Raw genomic sequence first — 14308 nt, forward strand, 5'->3', positions numbered from 1 at the left:
AGAAGGATACAGGGGACCCCTAAATTAATCACAAAATTCGTGAAATAGTTATTTGAGAGTGCCAGTGATTCTTGGCACTTTTTCAATTTTAAATGCTTGAATTTACTATTCAGTTGAAATATTTAACTGCCTGTCACTTGACAAAATATGTGCATTTCTTTGCAGTTAGTGAGCTACTTGGATGAAGTTAGTGATTGCTACCCAGCAATGATTGCTGCTGCAGCCCATAGTGTGCTATTTCCTTATTTAAAGAGATGGAAAAACCAGCCTAGTAGTGGTAGGCACGTGCAGTGATGCTTTTTCATTGTGAAGGATGAGTCTGCGTTGGGATCTCCTATTGAGGGGTAAGTGGCCAAGCCTGTCAGGGGTAAAAATGGGAATCAGACCTGAGCTGAAGCCTCTGTTCCTCCTGGCTTATATTAACATCCTGCTGAACCCACCTGAAATCCTCAACCACAGGCACATTGTAATTGGCTGTTCTTCCCACAGTCATTTGATGTATGAGGAAAGTTAAAAAGAAAAGCTAAGTTTCTGTTAATTTATTTAAGCAAAGAAAGCAGAATAAGTGAACGGTACAGCCAAGAGTAGAACCATTCTCACAAGGTGACGCTATCATGATAAAACCAAAAAAGGGTGGGGAAATGTTTTAGGTTAAAAGAAACCAAAGAGTCTTAGTGAGTGAACCTCAACGGGATTTGGGGTTGAAAACAAGCCAACAAAGCCACAAAAGAAATTTTTTTGGAGAAAGTGGGAAAAATTGGATATAGGCTACATGTTAGATGATGCTAAGAAATTGTTAATTTTCTTAGGTATGAATAAGATATTGTAACAATATAGAAGAATGGCCTTATTTTTTTAGACCTGCTCAAGAAGTTAGGAAAACAATCTCAGGATGGTTGCTGATTTACTTTCAAATGATTCAGCAAAAAGTATACATATGTTGTACATGTAGATAACATCACTAAAGCAAAAGTGGCAAAAATGAACAGTTATTGAATTTAGGTGGAAGAAATTTAGGAATACATTTATTGTCATTCAAAGTTAATGTATGTGTGGAATTTTTCATAACCATTAAAAAAAAAAGAATGCACATCTCTTTAGTTAGGTGTCCCAGATACAGTAAGTATCTTCTTGAATCCCTAGAACCCTGAAGGGAACGGCAGTAGGCTTCCTAATAAAATGATATCAAGAACCATGATGGGAAGGAGGAAAGAACTGCAGCAAAAAATAATTTAAGGAGAAGGGAGTGCAGTGAGTGGAGGGGAGCAGAATCTTAAGTAAAGCCAACAAAAATCCTTTACTCATAGGTGCAATCTAAGGAATTCCATTCTGGAAAAAACATTAGGATCTCATTAGCATCAATATATTACTTTACCTCTGAGCTATACCATTGTCCTCCTTAGACCCCCAAATCATAGTCATCCTTTGAATCAAACAAAATTATCTTCAAACGAAGGCACCAGGTTTAGGGAAGCGTTTTCTTGAACGCGTACCAGAGCGCCTGCTTACTTGGTACCATTTACATGTATGTTGTAGCACTTTGACTTATCCTGCACCTGGGCACTCTGATCTGGGCAGCTCAAGAATAAAGAGTCACAGACACACACACACACACACACACACACACACACACACACACACACACACCTCCCAGCCCTCAAATCCAGAGCCCCACCCCACCTGGGAGGGTGAGGCTTGCTCTCAACCCTATCACACACACACACACACACACACACACACCTCCCAGCCCTCAAATCCAGAGCCCCACCCCACCTGGGAGGGTGAGGCTTGCTCTCAACCCTATCACACACACACACACACACACACACACACACCCCGCCCCGCCCCGCATCAGATTTGGTGAGAGCAGCACATGTACAGAGATTTGCTAAAGCTCGATTTAGACCACAAAGTAAATACCTGACAGCAGAGCTTCAACCTTTTCCTTTCTAGGTTGTCTTATTTATTCACTCTGAAGGAAGAACAGATCCTAAAGCTTCTTCAGGAAGCTGGTTTCACATGGTGGTTTAGATTTAAATAGTGATTGTCTAGCACCATTTGAAATCAGTGTTCTTGGGGGAGACCAGCTGCGCTGCCAGCGGCAAAAGGAACGAATGGGACCAGCCCTGAAGACTTTGAAAGCAAAGACCAGCCGGTGAGGGGAGCCCACCTGGCGCTGCCGCTGCAGCTGATCCATCCTCCCCGCCGTCACCCCACCCCCCACCCCGCCCAGCTCCCTGCCGCCAGCGGTGAGCAGTGCTGTTACAAACAACAGGTTAATTATGCGACGTCTCACTGCTAGAACTTCACACTCATTTGTACAATAAACCTTCTGTAGTATTTTTCCTGTAATACAGACTCCGTCGTGCATGGGTTAAAAGGCTGAGTGTGTGGCGGATTTATTAATCTTTAGGCCCTTCCCAACCCTCGCATCCTCCTATGACCCCTTAGAGGATGACTGATTTCTTTTGGTGTTCAGAGTCAATATAATTTTCTAGCACCATCTGAAATCGGTTATAATGATTGGGGAAGAGCACCGTGCCGCCGATTAAGAGGAGAAAATGTATTGGTGACCTTTGGGGCCGTGAATAAGAAACAAGAAAACAAATACCAAGGTGGTTTTTCTTCTTTCAGTTTTTGAGTTTCATTGCCCTGAATTACGTGTGTTTTTAATGCTAATAAATGGTTAATAGCATATTGCTAATGGTTGTATTTTAGAGGAATTCCACAGAATTTGTGGGGATATTTGTTTTGATACTGGATACCTAGGAAAAAGTGGGTGAAGTGATGTCTCGGGTCACTTGAAAGGCGTAGAGCGGGAGTATATCCCACTGCGAGCTTGTAGACCTCACCTTCAAACGCTCCCCTGCCTCCGTGGAGTAGAGTGGATCCCGTGGTCCGCCAGGCCCTTTTATTACAGGGCAACGCCAGGCTCAGGTGGGCTGGAAGCTAAATCTGACAAGGCGCGGGAGGGAACATGGCACAGATGACTAGGTTTCTATGTTCAGGACACAACAAAGTTAACGTTTCCATTCGGTTTGGAAAGCAAGGTGAAGAAGGCCCCAGGTCACACTTGAACTACTTTCCTGAATTTTACCGTCTTACCCTGGAAAGGAAGTTGTTAGACCAAAAACAACGCCGGGTTTTCTAGGTCCTAGCAGTGGGGTGAAAAGGCGCGGGAGGGGGCTTCCCTGGTGGCGCAGTGGTTGAGAGTCCGCCTGTCGATGCAGGGGACACGGGTTCGTGCCCCGGTCCGGGAAGATCCCACATGCTGCAGAGCAGCTGGGCCTGTGAGCCATGGCCGCTGAGCCTGCGCATCCGGAGCCTGTGCTCCGCAACGGGAGAGTCCACAACAGTGAGAGGCCCGCGTACCACAAAAAAAAAAAGGCGCGGGAGGGAGCTGTCTCAGCCGCCCACCTCCCAGGGCTCCTCTGCCGCTTCTTTCTGCCCCAGGTACTGATTTAGCCGAAGGCCATCCTGCCACGCCACCAGCTGCCTCCACGTGCCATCCTGCTGCATGGAAGGGGCACCTTGGCAAAGTCCAGGCCTTGTCCTTCCGCTTTCCCTCCGGCCTGGAGCAGCTCCGCAGCCTGACGTCAGGTGACAGCTCGTCCTGCTTCCCAAAGCTCAGGCCTCCACCTTCCTACCCTTCCCACACCCGCCCTGCCTCTCCCCACTCCTGCTTATAATTTGTCCGGGAAAGGCCTTTCACCTCAGGGCTAGGGCTTGGACTTTCTGTCTGCCACGCAAATCAAATGAGACCATTTCGCTTCCTTTTCTGTCCTGTGGTTATTATTTCCCCAGAACTCTGTCTTTTCCTTTCTTACTCTGTTTTCCCTGAGTAACCTTACTTACTCCCCTGTTTCCAGATAGACCTGCTACGTGATGACTTTCCCCATCTAGAGCTCCAGCCACAGATATTTTTCACAACTCCTTGTTTCCATATTTCTAGTTTTTTCATACAAAATCTTTAAGTTTTAAAAGAAAGGATCGCGTGTTCATTCAGACAGCTTTACCAGACTTGGCCACCCAATAAGTCACACACGCACACGGGTATTTGGAAGATAATTTGCGTGACTTTTCAACTGGTCCAGTCGGGACCAAGCAGCCACTTGCCCTGCAACCTTCTTCCACCAGGACGCCTTACTCAAAACAGGCTATGGGGCAGCTGTACTTGAACCTTGCCTCCAGAGGGTACTAGATAGCTTAACCTGCTGTTCTAAACCTCTTTCAATTATTATGCCAAAGCTGTGCTCATTTTCATTGCCCAAAACCAGCTCTCGCAGTGGTTAAAGCTGACCGCCTCCCCTGCCCCGGCCTCACCCACACTCTCCAAGCCTTGCCTCTCTTCTGTCTTAACTTCTTCAAAACCCACCCCTTTCTCTGCACCCTCAGCAGCCTCCTAGGTGGCTTTCTTGCCCCACCTCTTAACCTTTAGTCCAGCTTTTGTGTTTTGTCCAGTTATTCTTCTACTGACACGTGACTTTCCTCCCTCTCTGTCTTTCGTGTGTCTCACCCCTGCCTAGGTGGCCACCCTCTTCTCCAGACACCCCCCCACCCCCCACCCCCAGTTAGGGCCTGGCTTCTGAGCTCACCCAGCTGCTTGCTGCTGCTGACCTGCAGGCACCTGCACATTTCCAAGCGTGTGTGTAATATTCCCTCTGCCCACATCTTCCTCCTCCTTCTCAGCCTGAGAACTCCAGCAATTCTTCAGCGTCAGGCTCAAGTGACTCTAAATCAGATAAGAAACAACAATAATGATGACAATAGTAACAGCTACCACTGAGCTTTTATTTTGTGCTAGGCACTTGCTCAGCATTTTACATGAATTATCTCACTTAATCTAACTTTCAAAATAGTCCCATGAAGTAGGTATTAATTCAAATTTCTGCACGTGAGAGAACAAACAGAAGAATTAAATAATTTGTCCAAGATCATGTAACTGTAAGGTTTTTGTGTAGGAGTACAAACCCAGATCGCTCTGATTCCAGTGCCTCTCCCTTGATCAGGGCTGTTCTCTTCATTGTGGATGTAATCATGGGGCTGCTCGTTTGGTAGACGCCTCTCAGATGGCCCCCACTGATCCCCACCTATGGGTATTCATGACCTGTATAGTCCCCTCCCCTTGAGCATGGGCCGGACCTAGTGACTTGCTTCTTGCCGATAAAATGCAGCAGAAGTGGATGTCCCTTTTGAGATTAGGTTACAAATGGACTGTGATTCTTTCATGTTTTTGCATGTGCTGTCTGTCTCTCTCTCTAAGGAAAGACACCTGCCACGTTGGGATCTGCCCAATGGAGAGGCACATCTGGCAAGGAATTGATGGCTTCAGACAGTAGCTCATGAGGACCCGAGGCCTTCCAAGAGCCACATGAGTCAACTTGAAAATGAATCCCCCTGCAACCAGCCTGGGGATGACTGCAAGTGCAGCCAAACCCTTGACTGTAGCCTATGAGAGACCCTGAACCAGAGGACCCAGTTAAAATGTGCCCAGATTCCTGACCCACAGAAATTGTGACATAATACATGTTTGTTGTTTTAAGCCACTACATTTTGGGGTTATTTGGTATGCAGCAGTAGATAACTATACAACTCAAAGTACTCATGTCTAGACTCAAACTTTCTGCTTACAGTACCTAACTTTTTAGATAAACTTTTTCTTGGAATAACTTTAAAGAAAAGATGTACAAAGAAGTTTTCTATCTCTCACCCTCTGTTATATTGTATGTAATCATGGTACATTGTCAATACTAACAAACCAACATTGGTACCTTATTGTTAACTAAATTTCAGACTTGATTCACATCTCACTAGTTTTTCCACTAAGGTCCTTTTTCTATTCCAGGATTGGGGTCATATTTGTAATAGCCTAATAGATATCATACCTGATAACTCTTTGTGTAGAGAAAGAGAGATGAAATATGTATGTGTTTGCTAAAATTTGGGAGACCTACCCATAGATAAGAAAAGAATATTACCAATGTCTTTAATCAGGGATCTTCTTTATAATTATTTGGAAAAATAACCATTACATTACTTAACTGAAAACTATTATGTGAAGTTACTGAGGTGAGAGGTGGGAGTGGCTCCAAGTAATAAGTGATAAGGCCCTAACAAGTCACAAATACTTTAAAAAAATAAAATATACCTTTCTAAAAAGCAATAATATTGTAATAAACTAAAACGTTTAAAGTTTTCATTTATTAATAAGCATGTCAAATACTACAAGATTCACAAATGGTTCATTTGCCTTATGATGTTGGTATAAATTAATTTTTATTTATGTAATATGCAAATACCTAATTTGCTTGTAACTATTTAAATGGCAACTATTCAACTAAAAGTACTAATCTGCATTTTTCTTCATTCCTGTGCAGAGTGTGATCCTGGCAAGTCACTTGGTCTTTCTGGGTTTTTCTTTGGAATGAATTTATATTGCTAGAATTTTACCACAAATCAGTCATGCACTACAACCACTTAGTAGCTGTAAACATTTTGCAAACAAAACTCTGTGTACAAAGTTTAATAAAACTAACCACTCTCTAATTGCTTAAACATTTAGCTGCATTATTTTGCAGCATTGTTCCAAGTGATTCTTAAAGAACAATCCACATAAAAGTAAAACCTTTAGGAAAGAATGAGTGATGTTGCTTAAAGGAGAAAAGACATCCCATTTCTACGTACACTCTCGTGGTTGAGTTTTCTAAGTAGGGTGTATAAATGAGGACATCAAGTGACTTAGGAGAAAATAACAAGCACAGCGAAGCTTTGGATAGATCCTAAAAAGCTATTAAGTGAGATAGGATTTTTCAGATCTTCTTGGCGACCTACCAAAAACCCAAATAAACAAACCACTAAAAAATAACAACAGAAACAAATTTGAACTCTGAAAATAATGCCCTCATGAGACCCCAAGTCTTAGTGGCCAAGGTTTGTTTCTTGGCTTGTCTCTTAAGGATCAAGCTCTTCTTTGTGGCCAGAATGACTTACCTGATTTTCAGTGATTGACTATTGAATAAAACAGACAATAGAAGATGTTGCAGAAGGACTGGATGCCAAAGAATGAGAAATAAATATGATTGGGGAAAAAAGGAGCAGAATACAGTGTAACCTCATTCACAAGCCGTCACTTCCCAGAACTCTGAATTCATTAAGTTTTCCGCACTTCTCTACTCTGAGAGTGTCAGATGACAAGAAAGCAAGCTGTTAAGTTTACTGAAGAACTGCATGCATAAATATTTCTAATATTATATTTTGAGGTTAGTACATAATTCATTTCTGTCTAATGTGCCTAAAGTATAATCTTGGCGATGCAGGATGATGACTGATGCTCAGAAACCGTGGAAACCATAAATCATCGAAGGCTTCAATCATATTCATCATCCTTTTCTTACTAAAGCCAGAAGAATGTAGAAATACGTTGTAGAGACTTTGTAAACAACTCTCATTTAGCCAAAAATAAAATCTGTATACTCTATAGACAGAATCCAGTATTCTTCATATTTTATTACTGAGATACAAGTCACCTAACATAAAGTTCACCATTTTAACCACTTAAAGTGTACAATTCAGTGGCTTTTCGTACATTCACGACGTTGTGCAGCCTTTACCACTATCTAATTCAAGAACATTCTCATCACCCCCAAAAGAAACTCCGTAGCCATTAAGTAGGCACGCCTCAGTGCCCCTCTGCCACCGGTCTGCTTTCCGTGGATTTGCCTCTTCTGGGCATTGATCCAAATGGATTCGCACAATATGTGCGCCTGGCTCCACTCAACTGGCATAATGTTTTCAAGGCTCTTCCATGTTGTAGCAGTGTCTGTACTTCATTGCTTTTGTGGCTGAATCACATTCCACTGTATGGGTAGACCACATTTTGTTTATTTGCCATCAGTTTGATGGGCATTTGGCTTGTTCTTTACATTTACATTTTTATTTCTATCAATGGCATACATGTCCATAGACTATCAAGTCAGATGGTGCTAGTCCCACGATAACAATGAGCCATCCTCTGCCCTCCCACAAGCAACCACTTTCAGCCCATTTGTTTCTTTTTTTTTTCTTTGCGGTACACAGGCCTCTCACTGTTGCGGCCTCTCCCGTTGCGGAGCACAGGCTCCAGACGCGCAGGCTCAGCGGCCATGGCTCACGGGCCCAGCCACTCCGCGGCACGTGGGATCTTCCCGGACCGGGGCACGAACCCGCGTCCCCTGCATCGGCAGGAGGACTCTCAACCACTGCGCCACCAGGGAAGCCCTCTTGCTTTACTTTTAACTCTCATCCTCTCCCCCTTTTTTTTTGTGCCCATCCTTCAGTAGTTTCCTAAGAAAGGATGACCAGGAGGTAATTTTTTGAGGCTTTTCAGTTTACTCTTATATTTTATTGATAATTTGACTGGAATTCCTGGTTGGAAAACAGACGTTTGTTTTCTAGCCCCCCGTGTTGCTGAGTAGCCTGATACAAAGCTGATTTCTGGCTCCTTTTCTCTGGAAGTTTTCAGGAGATTCTGTTTCTCCCTTGTGTTGTTTAAATTTCATCATGTGTATGATAGAGGTTTTGTTCATTTATTTGATCAGGTATTTAATATCCCTTTCATTCTGGAGGTTTATTCTTTCAACTCTCAAAAATATTTCTGTTGTTTCTTAGGTAATTTCCTTTATTCGTTTTCACTATACTTTCTAGAACTGTTATTTTTCCTATACTGGACCTCCTGGACTAACCCTGTGATTTTTCTTATTTTTTCCTTTCCAGTTTCCTACCTTTCTGATCTTGTTCTACTTTCTGGGAAAATTCCCACCTGTATTTTCAAAACTTAATACAGAACTCTTATTACTGCTAACGTGTTTAATATCTGAGAGCTTTTGTCTGTATTCTTTTAGCCTTTTGTTCCTATTTTGAGGATTCACAGATGCCTCCAAGATGTTAAACAGTTATTCCCCTGCCCCCTTTTTAAAGGTTTCTGCTCCCTGCATTGTTGCTGTTTATTCAGGTTCTTTGTGTTTTAATTTTTGGTTTCGCCTTTCATGTTAGAGGCTTGCTCAGATGTCTTGTGATCCTTGACTATCCGTTCATATTTAAGGATGGGGATCTTAAAACTGTTAGAAACTCTCTATACGTTGGCAGGACTTCCCAACTGCTGGGCTCACTTTAGGGTGGGTGACAGGCAGAATAACGATCTTCCAAAGATATCCACATCCTACACCCCAGAACCTGTGGAAATGTTACCTCACATGGCAAAAGGGACTTTGTAGATGAGATTCAGGTCGAGGCCCTTGAGATGGGGAGAGTAGCCTGCATTACCCAGGTGGGATCAATCTAATCACACGAGTTCTTATAAGCAGAGAACCTTTCTCAGCTGTGGTCAGAGGGAGCCTGTGACTACGGAAGAAAGGTCAGAGAGATGCCTCGTTGCGAGTTTTGAAGGTGGAGGAAGGAAGCCATGAGCCAGGAACACAGTCAGCCTCTAGAAGCTGGAGAAGGCGAGGAAAGAGAATCTCCGCTAGAGCTTCCAGAAGGGAACGCAGCTCTACTGACACTGCTTTTACCCCAGTGAGACCTGTATCAGACTTCTGGCCTCCAGAATGGTATGGTCATAAATTCGCGTTGTTTTAAGCCACTAAGTTTGTAATAATTTGTAACAGTAGCAATAGAAAACTAATATAAGGTGATTGGAAGGACAGTCAGTCAGCTGCTTCACTGAGGATTCCCAGTGTCGTTATTTATAAAGTTTGGGGTGTTTTTTTTTTCCTCTCTTGGTCTGGTCAGTTTCCTCAGAAACGAGCCCTTCATTCTCCTGCTGGGGGGTCTATCAGTTAGACTGGGTCAAACAGAATCACCATAGATTTCACTAGAATAAATTAAGACATTAGGGCCTTCACAAATGTGGGAGGAGGCTGCTGAGGAAGGGAAGGGCTTGAAAGCTGCGGCTAGAGAATTAGTGAAATTGTCACTGAAGACTTGAGCCTGCGGCACTGGGGTGGGAGAAGCTGGAGGTACCAGGAAATTCCAAGAAGCCACAGCATCTACCAAAAGAGGCCGCGAAATGGGAGCTTGTGGGGAGAGATCCGTGAACCCGGCACAGCTGACCGTTGGAATGATGGCGTTCTCTCCTCTCAGCCGCCCGAGTCTTACGCACGTTCCTCTCACTGGCAGGTTGAGCCTGGAATCATGCCAGGAAAGGGGTTCTGGGAAGCGTGGTTCCCAGCCATAGACAGGCATGGTGATGGCTGTGAGTTGACTGACGGTAGACAACCCAGCCGGAGGTATATTGTAAGCCAGGTTGCCAGGTTCTGGAAGCTGAACTAAAGAAAACGGCTGGAAGCTGAACAATGAGGAAAGCTCACTGTTCACAACGTGGACTTAAATCTAACCCTCTTTGTAGTAAGGCACCTAATCCTCCCTTGGCTGTGCCTGAGATTCCTAAGTCCAGAGCTTCTCCAGAGAATGGAATTTGTGTTGGGAGGACGGGAGAGAAGACTGGAGTTTAACTGAGCCCTTACCCAGACTCCCAGTGAGACTGGTTTTCGGTCCCCGTCTTCAGAGGTGGCTGGCTGCAACTCCGACTTTCCCCCGATCTGCACAGGAATCAGATTGCTTCTTGTGGACTTTCTTCTCTGGGGTCTTAGGTTTCGGCCTAAGTTTCCTTACCACAAATCTGTCCCTTCTCTAAGATTTTGTTGACAGCCTCACGGGCTGCTGTCTACTCTCACATTCTCTTTGTCCTTGTTGCTTCATACTTATTTTACCCTTTATCATCATATTAGTGGGATTTCAGAAGGAAGTCAACAAGCCCATGAGTTCACTGTGTTTAACTTGAACGTCTATAAGTTGTTTAAGGAAAATTGTATAATATCGTGCAAAGTGCTCAAAGCCAAGTGGCCTAGGTCTACTTCCAGCTATTTTACCATTTTAAGGAACCACATTTTCTCATCTCTAAAACAAGGTGGTTCCAGGACTTCCCTGGTGGTGCAGTGGTTAAGAATCTCCCGGCCAATGCAGGGGACATGGGTTCGATCCCTGGTCCGGGAAGATCCCACATGCCACGGAGCAGCTAAGCCTGTGCGCCACAGCTACTGAGCCTGTGCTCTAGAGCCTGCGAGCCACAACTACTGAAGCCCATGTGCCTAGAGCCTGTGCTCCGCAACAAGAGAAGTCACTGCAATGAGAAGCCCGTGCACCGCAACAAAGAGTAGACCCTGCTCACCGCAACTAGAGAAAGCCTGCGCACAGCAACAAAGATCCTATGCAGCCAAAAATAAATTTATAAAAAATTTAGAAAACAAGGTGGTCCCATCGAGGTCCTTTTTTAAGGCTCTAATGACAGCTGTGGCCCCTCTCCCTTAGAAGAAAAATAGTACACATGCACAAACACAAAAAATTGAGTATATTTTAGAAGGGTCACAGGTCTCTGAGGCCCTTCCAAGAAGTCTCCAAGGTTGTTAACCCCCAAGTTTAGAACCCCTGGCTCAGATCACCTCCGAGGTCACCTGACATTCTGATTTTTCAAAGCTGTGAGGTTTAAATGTAGTATATTTCAAAGGTGACATTTCAAGGCCTTTTTAAGAGTTAATGAAATAGTTTTCAATGCACTATTTATCAGGAAACCAAAAAATCTGGAGTCCAAGTATTAGTCTGAATTCAGTTCAGAGAGGTCAAGCGGCTTTATCTGCAGCAACATGGATGGACCTAGAGATGATCATACTAAGTGAAGTAAGAAAGAGAAAGACAAATACCATATGATACCACTTATATGTGAAGTCTAAAATACAACACAAATGAACACATCTATGAAACAAAAACAAGTATAGAGAACAGACTTGTGGTTGCCAAAGTGGGGAGTGGGGGAAGGATTGGGAGTGTGGGATTAGCAGATGCAAACTCTTGGGTTGGCCAAAAAGTTTGTTCAGGGTTTTCCGTAAGGTGTTATGAAAAACGCAAACAAACATTTTGGCCAACCCAATATATAGGATGGATACACAAAAACATCCTACTGTACAGCACAGGGAACTATATTCAATATCCTGTGATAAACCATATGGAAAAGAATATGAAAAAGAATGTGTGTATAACTGAGTCACTTTGCTGTACAGCAGAAATTAAACGACATTGTAAATCAATTATACATCAATAAAAAATTTTTTTTAAGTAAATTAAAAAGGCGGCTTAGAGTTTAAGTGGCTTGTGGACTTCTAGATGGTTAGTCGGCATGGCTGGTGGAAGAGGGGGTCCAGAATCTCTCACTTGCTCATCATGAAAAACGCCATGGAATCATGGTGAGAAATCTCAGCAGAGGCTTTGCCAGCAGCCACTGGGGGTAGTCCAGGTTACACTAGCAATGGCCGCTCTGACCGTGCACTCGTATGGCACACAGTTTTTGATAATGATGTCAAGAAAACAGGCTCAACTGGACTACAGACTAGGTAAAACTACAGATGGTAGGTAATAGCATCACTATGTACCGAAACGACTCTATATTAGTTTCGATCTTTTTTTTTTTTTTTTTTTTTTTGCAACACGCGGGCCTCTCACTGTTGTGGCCTCTCCCGTTGCGGAGCACAGGCTGCGGACGCGCGCAGGCTCAGCGGCCATGGCTCACGGGCCCAGCTGCTCCGCGGCATGTGGGATCCTCCCGGACCAGGGCACGCACCCGTGTCCCCTGCATCGGCAGGCAGACTCTCAACCACTGCGCCACCAGGGAAGCCCTAGTTTTGATCTTTATTTCCAGCTCTTTAGGACCTCAAGGGCAGCACAGCTCCTGGGATTCTGTGCATGTTATGCTATGTGCGGATAAGGAGCAAGATGATTTGTTTGGGGCTGCACGTAAGTGGCTGACAGAACTGTTTTTCTGCATTTCTGAGAAAGATGAAAGGAATGAGGGCAGTTTTTGCCTAGGTCAGGAGGAATTGTGAAGGGAAGGATATCTACTAACTGTCCTCCAAGAAATCAGAGCAACGTTGCAGTTACAGTTCTTCATCTCTGGACCCGGCACGAGCTTAGACCAGCCCTGCGAGGCTTAATGTCTTCAATTGTTACCTGATTGAGGCTACTTGGAAACCCAGGTGTATGGCCACAATAGGATTTTTATTGAGTGGATGGATGCCATACACCTGTAACCTTGGTGCCATCTTCCTTTGCCTTAGTAGTTTTGTTCACCCTCTTTCTTTTGCGTGCTGTAAGTTTTAGAAAGTTGAGTCTGCAGAATACAAGTTAAGTTTGATCATTTCATACAGCATATAGTTAAAGCAGTAGCTCTACCAGCCAATCATTCCTTTTTTTAAAAAGACTTTGAAATGAGTTTTAACAGTATTTACCCCATTCTACAGTTGGTAAAACAGGGGTATCCAAAGGGAGAACCGTTGTCTCAGTACCCACACGGTGGGTCAATGGGGGATGGGAAGAGGCACTTAGCATCCCCTTTGTTCTACGCTATCTAGGCACAATGGCCACCCATGGCCATGAGTTTTGATTCTCCTGAGACTGGAGCTTAGAACCCCATTGAAATTGTTTTAAGTTGATGAAAGGATTTTTTGGCATTGATTTTTAATTCCCATGACCTGATTCTAGAGAAGTTCTGACCTCCATGCCCCTCATTCACTCTTTCTCAAGGCCAAGGAACAAACTGTAGCCAACTGCTTTGGACCCACCCTGCTTTGAAAAGGTTCGTTCCACCCAGGTGGCCTTAGTACCCAATGGCCAACCCTGCCCACTGGGTGGAAACAATAGATAATTGCCTTAGCTGGCACTGCCCTGGTATGTGGGTGCGGTTGCGAAGCCTCGTGGCCAAACTGTGCAGATTTGCTGTCTCACGATTAGCACTTTCTAAAGCTAGAGAAGAGATGAGTGCCGGTAGACACATAATTCTTCCTTCTGGGAGATAAGAGGATCTGTAGGTGGACAGGGAGCTTGTCCATCAAAAGTCCTAGGAGGAAGTCAAAGAGGAGGAGGACGGAAGGGCGATGGTACATCTACTGCTTTTACAAATCCTGTCTGCAGGATTTGTATCAACCTGTATCAACCCTGATACATGTTGGATACCACCTGCCATGGTTTAGGCAGAGATGGTACGGGCCTGGCAGAGGTTGGGTAGCCAGTCCTGTGCCAAAGCCTTGATGCGGCAGGAGGTGACAGAACAAAGGTACTGGAGTGTGCCAGTTGGGCGCCAGCCTTCTTAGCTGTCAGAACTGGTCTCGGAAAAAAGCACAGCCCTTGGGTATACTTTTGTAAGAGGCATTTTTACTCTATGAAAACAGCTGCCCCTCCCTTCAGGCTTCCTTCCTGTGACTGAACAGGCCAGAGGGGAAGGTCAAGG

At 44.3% G+C, this 14308-nt stretch overlaps 1 pseudogene across 1 annotated transcript in view; it reads left to right on the forward strand.

The window, feature by feature from the left end:
* Positions 1-13772, forward strand: part of LOC111178341 (uncharacterized) — a 39907-nt pseudogene extending 26135 nt beyond the window's left edge. The window contains exons 5-6 of the transcript XR_016394218.1: positions 166-344; positions 1954-13772. The product of XR_016394218.1 is annotated as an uncharacterized LOC111178341 (transcript). The remainder of the gene's footprint in view (positions 1-165; positions 345-1953) is intronic.
* Positions 13773-14308: the final 536 nt, after the last annotated feature.

The sequence above is a fragment of the Delphinapterus leucas genome, chromosome 9, assembly GCF_059928025.1.
Source record: "Delphinapterus leucas isolate spDelLeu-1000000601 "Yukka" chromosome 9, BTC_Dleu_Yukka2, whole genome shotgun sequence".
In the NCBI taxonomy this organism is placed as follows: Eukaryota; Metazoa; Chordata; class Mammalia; order Artiodactyla; family Monodontidae; genus Delphinapterus; species Delphinapterus leucas.